Source organism: Lupinus angustifolius, chromosome LG01, assembly GCF_001865875.1.
Source record: "Lupinus angustifolius cultivar Tanjil chromosome LG01, LupAngTanjil_v1.0, whole genome shotgun sequence".
NCBI classification, from domain to species: Eukaryota; Viridiplantae; Streptophyta; class Magnoliopsida; order Fabales; family Fabaceae; genus Lupinus; species Lupinus angustifolius.
This window is the reverse complement of record NC_032009.1, coordinates 15,524,545-15,540,632: the sequence shown is the minus strand read 5'-3', so window position 1 is coordinate 15,540,632 and position 16,088 is coordinate 15,524,545. Positions and strand designations below refer to the sequence as shown.

At 29.7% G+C, this 16,088-nt stretch overlaps 1 protein-coding gene across 1 annotated transcript in view; it reads left to right on the top strand.

The window, feature by feature from the left end:
- The window catches only part of LOC109350009 (non-specific lipid-transfer protein 1-like), an 86,688-nt gene extending 74,889 nt beyond the window's left edge, over positions 1–11,799 (top strand). Inside the window, exon 3 of the mRNA XM_019591134.1 lies at positions 11,639–11,799. The gene's annotated coding sequence lies outside the window, so the exon portion shown is untranslated. The remainder of the gene's footprint in view (positions 1–11,638) is intronic.

Below are 16,088 nucleotides of genomic sequence, written 5' to 3'. Positions count from 1 at the left end.
TTAATCGATTAAATCCTTGGTTAATCGATTAACGTGTTACAAAATTGTAACTGATTCGGTTTTGCAAGTTTTCTGTCCCAACTACTTTTCAAAAACTTATGTTAATCGATTAAAACACACCTTAATCGATTAACTGCATATTTCCAAGTGTATTTTTAAATTGCAAAACTCAAATACGTTATGCACTTAACTTATACATGTTCAACACTAAGTTTATGCCTAGGATGCACATATGACATGTATATATGGGATGCATGAACATATTATGAATGACATATCTCAAAAATAAAATGATTTAATGTTTTATGCATATGAGACATGTATTGAGTTTACCTAAGCCTTAGACTCAACCTAAACTAATTACTAATCTAAGTCTAATACCAATCTTGAGACTTAAGCACGTTGATTTGTTGATGATCTTCAAGCTCTTATGAAACACAAGTTGTCCTCATCAAAACCAAAAAACACATAGTGAGCAAGCTTTCCAAAGTGTTCCTCTTGACATGCGCACTTTCACCTTTGACGTCTATAGCTATGATAGTGTGTTTTTTACCGAAATTGCTAGAGCTCTCAATTTATAGGCGTTAGAGATGGCATATCCTTACATATTAGTTAGCACAGTTGTGTTGAGCAATACTTTGAGAGGCAACTTAAACCATTAGTTTAGACACAGTCATTATTATAGTGATGTTAGGCCATATAGACACTTTTTTCTAGTTATAAGTTGCATAACCGTGCTATCAAGGTACTACAACCGTGATGTCTGATCTTTCCTTGTGGCAAAAGTCTTCTATTTTTGCCATTTTCGCATATTTTTCCATCTTGTGCTCCTTTTGCTCCATGGATACTAGTATCATTCAATTAACTAAATAATAAAGGAATTTAGGTGAATTTATATGTGAATTCAATCATAATCATAGTAATAATAAAATAAAATGAACTGCATTCTCGACTCATAAACTGAAAAATAAAGGATTATCAAACTTTCCACACTTATACATTGCCTGTCCTATAAAAATATTGGCCTAAGAGTGACACATTAAACACTACGTAACTAGTTACAAGATTATTATTGCCGAAGTTTTAAATGTGTGCCTACATATAAGGTCGAAACAAGTGTAAGACTTTGCCTAGAACAAACTTAACCTATATAATATATAGTAGACTAAAGTTGTCCAGTTTACTATTTTAAAAAACAATCAAAGCTTTAAGTCCCAATCTATCTAAAAGCCTGCTCTAGCTTGTGAGCTTATTAAAAAGCTGATTGTGCTATGAGGCCTTTAAATAGCCTAACAAGTCTTCATTTAAATAGGCTAAGAGTCTTCCTTTAAATGGCTAAGAAGTCTCCTTTTAAATAGCTATCAGGTCTGTTTTTAAATGTCTATCAAACAATAAAAAATTAACTTACATTTTTGTTTTAATTTTTTATAGAATAAATTACACTAAAACAAAACACCCCTCCCATTTTGCAACTACACAAACTATCACCAACTTATATACATATATTATAAGAGAGATGAATGCAATCTTTTAAACAAAATGAGTTGTGGATGTAATTAAGCTAAAGTGCTTGAAGTGTCTATCAAATTTACTCTAATAAAAATATGGTAAATACTCATTTTAATCCCTCATGTTTTTTGACCTTACTAGTTTGGTATCTCAAAAATTGAAAAACCTAAAATGGGTCCAAAAATTTCAAATACGTGTCAAATTAGTCTCTATCAGGTGTTATAAAATACGTTAAAAATAACTAATTTTATGCGCATTTGAAATTTTTGTGGACCATTTTTTAGTTTTCACTTTTGAAGGAACAAACTGGTAAGGTCATAAAAATGAGGGACTGAAATTAGTATTTACTTTAAAAATTAATGAATATGCATGAACACTTGGACCATTTAGTATTTGTGATTATTGTCATAAGCAAAAAAAAAAAATATATATATATTTATTTATTTATTGAAAGCAATGATGATCTAGAAATTCAAACTCAATCATTATCAATATACTTTATTTTATATTCAACTTTTAAATTAATTGTTTCTAACGATGTAAGACTAATGCATAGTATAGTTAAATAGGTTTTTATGATGACTTAGAGACTTACCTATTAAATTAAGAGTAAATACTCATTTTAGTCTTTCATGTTTTTCGATTTTACTAGTTTGGTCCCTCAAAATTTGAAAAAACCCAAAATGGTCCCAAAACTTTTAAATACGGGTCAAATTGATAATTTTAGCATATTTTACAAATCTGATATGGACTAATTTGTTCCTAAAAACAATTAATTTAACCCATAATTAAAAAAATTGGGAACCATTTTAGTTTTTTCAATTTTTGAGGGATCAAACTAGTGAGAATGAAAAATATTAATAACTAAAATGAGTATTTACACTTAATCTAAATAGATTTTTTCAATCTATTATACATCAGATAATAGTTCTTAATGTGAGTAGAATGGAAACTTTTAAAATCACCTATAGGAATATAGGAACTAATGAATTGTAGGACCAATCAATTAATGGAAGTCAATCTGCCAATGCTTAAATGATGTAATGTAACATACAAGGTAAGGGCCTAAGGGGGAAGGTGCCTATTAGGAAGCCAGTGTCGTGACTGTGGTAGACTTCAACAACAATAGTGAAAGAAAACAAATTTACCAATTTCAAAACAGCAAGGTAGATAACCAATCATCGGACTTAAACTCTGGCTTTACTAAAAAGAAAACAAACATATATTATCTAAACCAGCTACTAATTGGTAATGTAACTATAACTTTTGATTATGTATCCAAAATAATAATTACCATGTTATGAAAATAATAAACCAATTTGATATTAATGTGAATATCATGAAATAAATAATAAACCAATTTATGACCTAACAGGCCAACATTGATCATGAAATAAATAATATTGATATCCTTTGAGTTTTATTAAAATTATATAAACCGATACCTCTCATTTTTGTATCCACGCAGACCAACCTTATATATATATATATATTATATTAAGAGAATAATGTATCTCCTGGTGTGAGGAGATAATTCCTCTCTTTACACCAACTGTACAATAACACATGTCCATTTATTTTTATATTTTTTATTTTTTGTCTATTTTCTTATATTTTGTTTTTATGAATAATGATTTTCTTCTCACACTAGAAACCAAGAGACTCACACTATCTCCTTCACTTTCACTCTCCAGACACTTCTCATTCACTCACAGCACCTCCTTCTTTTCTTTCTCTCTCAAATATGTACATTCTTTCACAAATTTTCATATTCACTCACAAATCTGCATATTCTCTCTTCTTCTTTTTTCTCTCTTATGTTCTCTGAGAAAAAGAGGAAGAATTCACACAACAACTCCTCTCTTCATTTGTTATTCACGTGGACAAAGAAGGAAAGGCAATAAATGATAAAGGAAACATGGAACAAATTTTATTTTCTACGTTGATGTTTCTTCTGTTTATGTCCAAAAGTAAATGAATTATTTTATGTGGCTAATGACTAATATAGTTAATGAATTATTTTATGTTTCTTCTATTACGAATTATTTTGGACTTAATGTGACAAAAACTCACAATACATAGATAAAAAACTCAGGACATACTAAATCATAGATTTTAGAGAGAATGAGGTGTCATGAGAGAAGGAAGTGGATTTTTCATTAAGTGTATTAGGGTGAATGAATGAAGAGCATGACAGTGAAAGAGATGATACAAAACTGTTGGTTTCCCGTGAAAGAAGAAAATCATTATTCATACAAATAAAATATGAGAAAATGGAAAGAAAATAAAAATATAAAAATGAATGGACATGTGTTACTATGTAATTGGTGTAAGGAGGAGAGTTATCTCCTCACACAAGGAGATACATTATTCTCTTATATTAATTACATCTGCACAAGAAATTAGTGTTATCTTTTAAACATAAAATGAGTGATGAATGTAATTAAGTTAAACAAAATAAGATATATTGTCGAGACGTTCAAGTAGTGAATTCCAAGTATGGCCCGGAGGCCGTTATGCTGGCTCCTTTATCGGCTTCAAAGTGGTGGAGGGATTTGGCTAAAGTTGGTGGCTCATATGAGGCAGGGAACCGTTGGTTGGAGGATAAACTTTGGAAGGAAGTTGGAGATGGTTCTCAAACCCTATTCTAGAATGATGTTTGGTTTGGCCAGTGTTATTTGAAGGAGACATTTCCCAGGTTGTTTGCTCTTGCTTTGAATAGACAAGCGCTAGTTTCAAATTGTGGGGTCTGGATCAACATCCAGTGGAATTGGAATGTTCTTTGGAGGAGAATGTTGTTTGATTGGGAGGAAAATTCAGTCAGTTCTTTGTATCAACTGGTTGCTTCTCATTCCTGTAGAAGAGATAGTGTAGATACTTGGAAATGGAGTTTATATAACTTAGGAAGGTATGTGGTTAAAAAAGCTTACTTAGCCCAAATTAATGTCCAACAAAATGAGGTTGGTTTTCTTCTTAATAAAAGTTGGATTAATTGTGCTTCTTCAAAGGTGTGTTGTTTGTTTGGAAAACTCTGTGTGGTAGAATTGCAACTAAGGAGGAGTTGTTTAAGAGAAGAATTATTCATAGTGTTGATGAGTTAAATTGTGTTTTGTGTTTGAATTATTCTGAATCTCTTGATCATCTAATTTTGTCTTGCTCTTTTGCTTCCTCTGTCTGGCGAGGTTTTTATGCTTGGTTGCAGATTCCATTTGTTTTGCAGCAGAGTACTGTTGGAAGCTGTTTAATTATCATGAATTGTTATGCAAGAATTCAAAAGGGAGACAATTATGGAGAATGTTGTGGTTTATCGTGATTTGGTCTATTTGGTTAATGCGAAATGACTCCATTTTTCGGATAAGGAGATTAGTTTTGTGAAAATTATGGACTTGATTCAGGTTAGATTGTGGTCTTGGTTTGCTTCGAGCATTAATCAAAATCTGTTCATCTTTGCTCAGTGGTGCACTAATTCGAAATGTTGTTTTTTTAATGTGCTTTATGCCTTCTTTTGTTTTGTAGTTCCTTTTGTATTCGGGTTGGCACCCCTTGTGCTGCTTTAAGATAAATCTTTGCTTATAAAAAAGTGCAAATAGTATAAGAGTCAAGATCTCTTCATTATTTTTAGTTCGTTACAAATGCATAAAAAATTCTAAGAGGATATTATTTAAATCACTTTTATACTATATTGTAAGGACAAAAATACTCAATAAGTATTGACTCGTATACTATTTTGATTTGTCTCCACAATATACCATGATTTGTTTAACTTAATTACATTTTTTACCATCTTTCGTTTAAAAGATGAGAAAAATATGTATTTAATGAGAGTGTATGAGTTTTATACACAATCACTGTATCATCCACCATTCATATTTAATCATCATAGACTCTTCAAAAAGTAATCTAAAAGAGTAGTGAACAATTTAATGACTATATATAAATCTTTATATAGGTGGGGCATAAATATTACATTCTCACAAAATATATTTATTTCTTCATAAATATTAGATATGAAAAAAATATAAAGGATTTATATAATTTAACTCTTGGGGATGTGAGTGCACTTAACTCTAGAAATAAATCTACCATTGCTTTAAACGGCTGCCAATTTTGATCTTAATAATTGTTGGAAAATATTAGACATCCAATTAAATTAGCAGGTGGAGACCTCTTCCCATCTCTTTTTCACCTATCCATTGGCAACTCAAATTTGGAATTGGATTAAGGGAATTTTCAAAATCCATCTGGACTTTTCCTCTGTTAAAGCAATCCTCCTGGCCAGTAAAGCTGATTGGTGTGATCAGGTGCATCACCTCTTCACTGCTTGCATTATTCATGCAATCAACACGATTTGGTGGTGTAGGAACCAATGCAGATTTCACAACAAAGTCTATAGCATTGGCTCTGTCATCAATAGAATCATAACGATAACCTCTCTTTCAGCTAGCTATTCCAAAGTTTCAAGCAAGCCTTCTTTGATCGACCTTTGTATCCATAAAGCTTTCAAAGTTGCTATCAATTATCCTAAGGCTCCTTCTATACTGCCCCTACGAGAAACACCATCAAGGTTAACACTGATGGTGCAGCTAGAGGTTATCCTGGCCACGCTGGGGGAGGAGCAATCTTCAGAGATCACAGTGGTCAGTGCATTGCCTGCATGGCTGATTACTACGGCATTGAGGATGCTTTATTTGCTGAGTTTAATGCTGCTTTATCAGCAATCATCTTTGCTATATCCAAGGCCTGGATGAATCTCTGGCTTGAATGTGATTCCACATTGGTGGTGGAAATTCTCAATGGAAATCATAATCCTCCTTGGAAGCTCATAAACAAATGGATTCAGTGCAAAGCAAAAATGGTTGGAATGAATTTCAGGGTGTCTCATATCTATCGAGAAGGCAATTCTTGCGCGGATAAATTGGCTAATTATGGGATTAACTCCAAAGTTAGTTCGAAATGGATGTCTACTCCTAATTTCATTCATCATGAATTCTTGCGTAATAGGAACCTTCTTCCTAGTTATAGATTCTCTTCTTCTTATCACTAATGTATCGTTTTTCCATCTAATATATTTCGAGGTGTAGTTGCACCTTCGGCTTAAAAAAAAGAGAGGAAAAAAAGATAACCTGTTGGAATATTTCTTCTTAGATTAACTAAGTTATACAATTGTACAAATTAGGGTAGATGTATATGGATAGTTGAGAGTGAACTTCAGTCCCACGCAATAAATCTTGAGTATAACAACTATACATTGACAGTTTAAAGATTAATACATAGTTAATATATTATTTATCATTCATCTGTATTACTTTTATTTAAAAGTCAATAAAGATTAAAATAAATAATAAATGATGTGATGACAATATAAAATTCTCTTTCTGTGTATATATATATATTTTTCTCATAAATCTAACGTCTAATATAACGCTCAGGTGCTCAAATATGAGATGATACATTAGTGCAGAGCAATAAATCTAGTATGTAAAATATATAGATTCTTCGTGTAAAGATTTATACACATATTACATTATCAATCATTTATTTAAGTTACTTTAATATGAATAATAAATGATATATTAACAATATATAAAATTTATACATTATCAATACATACATATTTTTCTCATGAATCTAACATTAATAGATCGCTACATGCTCAAAGACAAGAGGATCTACCATTGAGCATTTAATGGGACCCAACTGCTAACAAACCCATGGTTGCCGCATGCATCTTGATAACAATCAGGAGATCCATATCAAATTGGAAGATGGTAGATCTGGATGGGATAACTTACATAATTAATAAATAACTATCAAATTTATTCCATGAAGTGGAGTTGATTAAATAAGCCGAATAATGTCATAATACTCTTATAAATTATGTGTTAGGCATTAAATCTATTTATGTGTGCTTAATATTATTATATCTGGTTCTAAGCACAGATAAAGATTAATGTTATGTTAGATAGTTGACAATCAATTTAAAACTTTACTGAATATCTATGATATATATCCTATATATAATTAAAATTATCTATAATTATATTAAAATAATGTCTCTCAATTTTTTATTAGAATGAAAATCACAACAAATAATCTTATGTATACAATTAATAATTATATTAGAATAATGTCTTAAAAGTTTTTTATTAAAATTAAAATTTTATAAAATATTTTATATATAGTTAATAACTATCTACAATTATAATGGAATAATTTCTCCTTATTTTTAGTGGAATAAAGCAAATTATTATAATAATGTCTTTGTTTTTTTTTTAATTTGAAATGAATGATAGCATTCACTTCAAAGGATATTAAATATTAATGCATGGTGAATTACTTTGGTAATGGTGAGTTCAATACTGAATAAGATAATAACATGTGTTATTTAAAAAGTTTTAATGACTTAAATTTGAAGCTTATTTTGTATTAAAAATTATTTTAAAATCATCAAATGAAACTGAGCCTCATTCCTGTACTGCACTGTCCAACATAGGAGAGGATCCCAAGTCTAAGAGCAACCATAATGGTTGTTCTTAACGGAATAAGAACATTCTTACTTTGTTCTCCATTGTGTTGTTCTTATTTTCTTACTTTTGTTCTTAAATAAGAAGAACTCTTAGTTGTTCTTAAACAAAGGAAAGTGAGGAGAAAAATAAATGTTGTGGGAAAAAAGGTAAATATTGTGGGAGCCAAACAAGAATAGGAACAATTTTTGTCATTGTGAGAAAAACGTAAATGTTATTCTTATTTCATGGAGAATTATAACAAATTATATAATAATATGTGAGAACAAATAAAAATGAATTAGTTGTTTGTGACGGGAGAGGGTAAATGCATGAGACCGTGCTTTTCACGGTTGTAAACAATACTTTCAACGTACACCACCTGTCAAATGAGGATTGGCCTAGGCCACAATCCATCTTTTAGTGCAGCATTATGTAATAATCTCTCTCTTATTTTCTATATAAACTGCATACCATGCATCCCGTATATCACCAAGTAAGCAATATCCAAAAGCAAATACACAGCAAATTAGTTTGTGAAGTAATGGCAAGCATTAAGGTAACATGTATGGTTTTGATGTGCATGGTTGTGGTGGGTGCACCCATTGCACATGCTACCATAACATGTGGACAGGTTGTTAGTGGCATAGCTCCATGCCTCACTTACCTGCAGTCCGGTGGAGCTGTTCCTGACTTCCTGTAACATGCTGCAATGGAGTCAAGGGACTCGTCTCGTTGGCTCAAAGCACCGCTGACAAACAAACCGCATGCAATTGCCTCAAATCCGATGCTTCTTCCACCCAATACGATCTTGTGAATGCATCATCACTCTCTACCAAATGCGGGGTCAATCTCCCTATAAGATTAGCACCTCCACCAAGTGTAATACGTATGTTATTTCTATCAACTTTAAATTCAATATCATGGCAATGTTAATAAATTTATTTCTATTCACATGAAATTCCACAAAATGATTTTATATAGAATGTTAGACGTGCAATTTCCTAAAAATAGAAAAAATATTTTTTAGACGTTCTTATAATCAACACCATACTATCTCTCAGTTCATTGTGTGTGGTTAGATGACAATGAAAGAAGAAATAAAAGTAATAAATAAGTATCATTTTAGTAGATTTGAAGAACTATATGGTACTAATTATATTTTTAATGAATTAGTTTATGATATGCTACTAAAAGTTTCAATAGTTATCTCTGATAATCCCTAATTAATGTATAGAATTAAATTTAAGCAAACAAATAGAAATTAATGTAACAATTTCTGAAATGAAGATTTCACAATTTAAGGAAAGAACTGATACCTCACATTTTCCTTATCTTGTTATCTCACATTTTCCTTATCTTGTTACTTACCTTTTTAAGGAAGTTGTCAAGTTTTTCATCTAAATACTAATAAAATGATAACACCATAAATGGATGAGTGGAGCTACAGCTTCTAAGTTCTAACCACTATTATTACCTCTTAACAACATCATTTATATACTTCGCATAATGCTTTGAAGTTTTGAAATAATGATTAATAATAGACATAACAAGATGTATGTGCGGATAGTGTAAGAGTTTTTTACATTGTCGTTGTATCACTATCTATTTATTCTTAACTATTATTAATTCTTAAGTAAAAGTAATACAAATGAATAGTGAACAATAAATGATGCATTGTCTGTATATAAATATTTATATTGTGAATACATAGATGTTGGAACTTGGTTGTGGGTGTGAAATCTAAAAAACTTCCAAGTCCCATATAGAAGAGTTTTGAAAGAAAACAACTCCCAAGTTCCACATTGGAGAGACTAGGAACATGGAAAAAATCTCATATTATAAATAGAAGTCTCTTATCTTCATATTTTTTTGCCCCAAGTTGAATGCGTTTTCATTCAACTTTTTCTTTCTCCCTCATATTTTCGGCAAACATCTCCCCTTTTCTTTCCGTGGTACTAAGAATTGGAACAGATAGTCATATTGTGGAAATTTCGAGAACTGACACTGATAGTCAGTATTGAGGGAAAAGATTGGAACAGATAGCCATATTGTGGCCATTTTGAGAACATATACTAGTAGTTAGTATTGTGGGAAGAGAATTAGCATGGGTAGCCATATTGTGTGTAGTTTGAGAATTGGACTGCTAGCGATATTGTGGGAATTTCGAGAATTGGCATTGGTAGCCATATTATGGTGGGTGTATTTGAGATTGGTTCTTATAGTGCAGTAAGAATTCGATAACAGATATTTGGGCTATTTATCCTAAGGACGGCGTGGTTGATAGTCTGCTTGCACATTTTTGGCAGTGTCACGAAACGTCTTAAAGAGAGTGACCTGTTCGTGACTCAGCCAGTATTATTTCATGCCATTTATAATTGTTGCAAGCTACGGTAACAACAATTTTTAAGACGTTTCTACTGCAACAACATTCGTAGACAATATTAGTGGACCGAATAGCTATGAACTGAACAAACCATTTCGGTTTGATGGTACAAATTTTAAACGTTAGCAACATAAGATGAAATTTTTCTTCAACATAAGAAAAGTTGCACACATTTTGAAAATTAGTGTCCTAATGTTGCTGGAGAAAGCTGAAAAAAAGAAAAAGGATAAACTAGCTATTAATATAGCTCTCTCGAATGAAAATGATTACTTTTATGAATTTCATTTTGAATGACTTGTCAGATGATCTCTATAATTACTACAACCCATATATAATAGAAGTTTGTTATCTTCATATTTTATTGCCCCAATTTGAATACGTTTTCATTCAACTTTTTCTTTCTCACTCATATTTTCTGCTGATGCATTTCTCGCAAACTTCTTCCCCTTTCTTTCCGTGGTACTAAGAATTGGCACAGGTAGTCATATTGTAGGAATTTCGAGAACTGACACTGATAGTCAGTATTGACGGAAAAGAATTGGCACAAGTAGTCATATTGCGGATATTTCGAGAACTGACACTGGTAGTCAGTATTGTGGGAAGATAATTGGCATGGGTAGCCATATTGTGGGTATTTCGAGAATTGACACTGTTAGTCATATTGTGAGAATTTCGAGAATTGACACTGATATACATATTGTGGTAGGTGTATTCGAGATCGGTTCTTACACTGCAGTAAGAATTCGATAACAGATATCTGGACTGTTTTATCCTGGGGATGGTGTTGTTGATAGTCTGCTTGCACATTTTTGACAGTGTCACGAAACGTCTTAAAGAGAGAGATCTGGTCGTGACCCAACCACTAAGTATTGTTTCGTGTCATTTATCATTGTTGCAAGCTACCGTAACAACAATTGATATATATTACACTCTTAATAATAATACCCATAAAAAATCATTAAAATTCTTAAAAGGGTTTTCATGAAATCACTCTGATGATACATACTATTCTCACAAGCCTAATACATGTATGCGCTTTTGCTAGCTAGTTACTGAAAATTTAGCCAATTAACAATATTAAACCTAAATTACTTCTGCCGAGCATAGATTATTTATGGTATAAAATTTGGTAGTTAAATCACTTCCTTTATTTATTGGTTTGTGCAATATTGCAGCGACAAGTTCTGAAGAGTTGATGTGGTGGGAAAGATTCAGGCACCATAGCAAATTTTAAGTGCAGGATACTATGTATGACAGTGTTGTAGTATTAATTAATGATCATAAAGGGAAGGGACGATGACTCCACTTATGCGAGTCTTCTCTTGTCAATGTGTCCCATAGTTTAATTTCATGACACTTTGGTCTAGTTATATCGTGTGTGAACCAATGTTTGATGTCTTACTTGGTTGTGGTTGTTGGGAAAAATATTTCTTATAAACTTTAATTGGTTGGAGACTTTATAATTAAATATGAATACTACTAAAGATGATGAATATACTACCATCATATAGCCAAGATTTTTCATGTTAAATCAACAAGAAGAATATAGATAAAACTAAAGCGGAAATGTAGCTTAATATATTCATTGAGAATATGGTGCATGAACTCTATACCATTCTTCATCATATATGCATCAACTCTATGTCCTTTGTCCTTGTATGTAAATGCATGTTCATAGTAGAACATGTAGGTTATTTGGCCTTTCAATTGTAGATCACTCTTATCCTTAGTTTCTCCTCTAATGGGACGATGATAATAACTTGATATGTTGTGGTTCATATTGTTTGTGTTTCACGTCTAGAATTGGGGACCATAACTTCTATTTATAAGACAAAAATTCCATTTCATTAAGGGTGATGCATTTTCAATTTTCTTATTTCTTATTTTTGTCCATCATAAAAATACAAATAAAACTTTAGATATCTACACAATAATTTTCATGACAATTATGTCTATAGTTATATACCTTACTTGAAGTAGATCACTTTAATTTAGCTACTTATAATAATGTCTCTAAATACATTTAAACAGTACATGTGTGACCCAAAATTCTTTACGGTGACATGAATAATTACATAGATTGTTATTCCATGCTACTTTACCTTAAATTTTCATAATTCTTCTATTGCTTATTCTATCAAAATTTGTGTTGAGCAGTCAAGATCATTTCTGCATTGAAATGTTTTCATTAAATAAGGGCAATGGTAAGTAATAATAATACTATTATCAGTGGTAAGTTAAATAAAATTCCTTCAAACAGTACCTACTGAAAATAAGTCATATAATTCACATATCCTGAATTTGGTTCCATAATACTATCTTCTTTCATTAGTACAAGATATATATAACACTTATATGTCATATTTCATTTAGTAAATTAAGATTTCTAATTTCTCACTAGAAAATGGGTCCATAATACTCCTATCATCCATCATTATTACAAGCACTATCTATGAGGCTTAATGTTAATTTTTATAAGATACTAATTTAATAAGACACTATTTTGTTTTCGAAACTGTCAAGTAAAATATAATGCACTTTCCAATTATTTGTTTGAGTACTAAAAGTTACTCAGATTATAATATTTCCCAATTGCTTGAGTACATAATAGTATTTGAAATATTGTTATCTTTAAAACTATCAATTAGAAATAAGTATTAACCAAAAGTAACTAAATCAAGAATGATAAATAAATATAACTTATATTTATTGATTTGTATAATCTCTATCTATTTACTATATAACAAAAAAAATTGTTGCCACATTAGCAAGGGACACATGTCAATACCAACTCTTGCCACATTAACAAGAGACACATGTCAATACCTTATGCAAAATTTTCCCTCTTAAAAGTTCTCTACCTCTTATTGTGCAAGCTCACACATAAGATGAAAAATTCTCTTTACTACTTGTTTCAATTTAACATAATAGATCATTATCTTTCTCTCACTTTTTTCTATTCTTCCATATCTTTCTCTCACATTTCATTCTAAAGCATAAAATCTTCTCTCTACTTTTCACTCCCTCATTTCATCACTTTTCTTATCTTCCACCAATTTTTTCTATTCTTGATTCGTATTCTTCTTCTATTTCATTTCAAAAGATTATGTTGTCAGTGGCTATTTCTATATCTTTCTCACATTTCATTCTCAAGCATAAAATCTTCTCTCTACTTTTCACTCCCTCATTTCATCACTTTTCTTATTTTCCACCAATTTTTTCTTTCTTGGTCCGTGTTCTTTTGACATTTCATTTCAAAAGATTCTTTTGTCAGTGACCAAAGATATATGTTACCATTCGAAATTATTCTGTTTTTTTTTGCAAGAATGTTTTATAGTTAAATTTAGAGTGATTCTTGATTTTTCCATTGTATTACAGTGTCTTCTTTATTAAATTTTTTTGTTTATTTTATATATATGTGCTTATTTTATAGAGATGTATTTTACCATTTGAAAGTTTTTTTTTTTTTTTTTTTGCAAGAATGTTTTATAGTTAACTTTAGAGTGGCTCTTTATGTTTTCCATTGAAGATATTGTATTAAAGTGTGTTCTTTATTAATTTTTTGTTTGTTTTATAGATATGTGCTTATTGTACGATAATTGGAGTTGTGATTTATCTCTAATGACGTGGGCGATGACAAGAGTTGTATTCAATATGATGCCTCTTATTATTGGTTCACCCTTGAAGCATTATTGTTGGTTAGTTTTCTATATATTTGTGCATCTAATATTTTGTTTATAGAATTTTCTACTAAAAATAATCATTATTTTAACAAAGAGCATATAGATTGTCTTTACCAGGTTGTAATATAATTGTTGAAAATGACGTCGACAATGATGGATGATACAGGGGAAGAGAAAAGATAATAGCCCGTGACAATTTGTTATTTTGATTATTTTCATTTCAATTTGTAAAGAAATAATTGTTTAAAAGTAAACACTAGAGAATATATTATATGTTACCTTACCTAAACTAGAGCAATAAATTGTATGTGTTTTAATAATCATTTTGATATTATTTTAGCAAAATAAAATCAACCTATAACTTTAAATTTAAAGTTTACATTTTGTGATAATATCATTTTTATTGTATTTAATGACATTGTGTGATGTATGAAGATTTGTATATTGATTTAAGATTTTAGTTTTTATTGTACAGTTTATTTTTTTATTTTATTGTACTTAAGACTTTCAATTTAATCCACTAGAAAATTGATTCAAGATCACAACTGTAATCGAATCAAATCTTCTAAGATGGAAAATTATGCAATTTAAGGTATGTTATTATTCGCATTTATTCGAGGATAAAGATTTTATACCGTGTGCAAATTTGCTTAATTAATGTTTTCACTATATTATGAAACATTTATCGGTCAATCATTACATAATGTTATATAATATTAAAGTGCAATCATTATAATATTTGAGTTGTAATAGTTTAATAATATATTTTTATAAAATTCACATTGTAAAAAAAGAATTGTAACTGTAGAATTGTAACCGCCAAATTTATAAACTTTAATATATGTGTTTGTGATTTTAAATTTTCCTGTATTAGTTCTTAAAGTACCAATTATATTTTTAGCTAATAAATGATTTGATATTTTACACCTAAATAGAATAGCAATATTAGGAAAATGACTATTCAAATATTAGTATAATTCAAATCAAAGTTATTTCTGATTCCTTAATTTTAGACACTCCTCATTATATATATAAATGTATAATCAATATTTTCACTACGTTATGAAACATTTATTGGTCATGTGCGTTATTTTAAAATGTATTAAATATAAAATCAATAAAACGCTTACCAAATTAACTTCTTCCACACACACAGTTACAATGCAACCATTACATTAAGAAACATTAATATGCAGTTGTTACATTATATAATACTAGCGTGTCGACAAACACTTCGTGTCTCCCGACCTGCATTCTTATATTTTGATATTAAGTATTAAATTTGTATTTTTTATTTTAGAGAATTAGAATGTTTTTTATTAGATGTACTTCATGTTATAATTTTTGTATTTATTATAATATCCAACTTAAAATGAGATGTATTAATTATAGTTATCTATGATTATATGAATTTACTTTAAAAATAAAACATACTAAGGGAAAAATAGGAAAATAGAATCATGGTGGTAATTATTTCAAGTTTTGACTTTATATATAGTATAGATATAGATTAAAGTACAATTATTACATAATGTTATATAATATTAAAGTACAATCATTATAATATTTAAATTATAACAGTGTAATAATATATTTTCATAAAATTCAAATTGTAAAAAAGGATTTGTAACTATAGAATTGTAACAAACAAAATTTATAAATTTTAATATATATGTTTGTGATTTTAAATTTTCCTCTATTAGTTCTGAAAGTACCAGTTATATTTTTAGCTAATAAATGATTTGATATTTTACACCTAAATAGAATAACAATATTAGGAAAATGACTATTCAAATATTAGTATAATTCCAATCAAAGTTATTTCCGATTCCTTAATTTTAGACACTCCTCATTATATATATAAATGTATAATCAATATTTTCACTACGTTATGAAACATTTATTGGTCATGTGCGTTATTTTAAAATTTATTTAATATAAAATCAATAAAACGCTTAGCAAATTAACTTAATATGCAGTTGTTACATTATATAATACTAGCGTGTC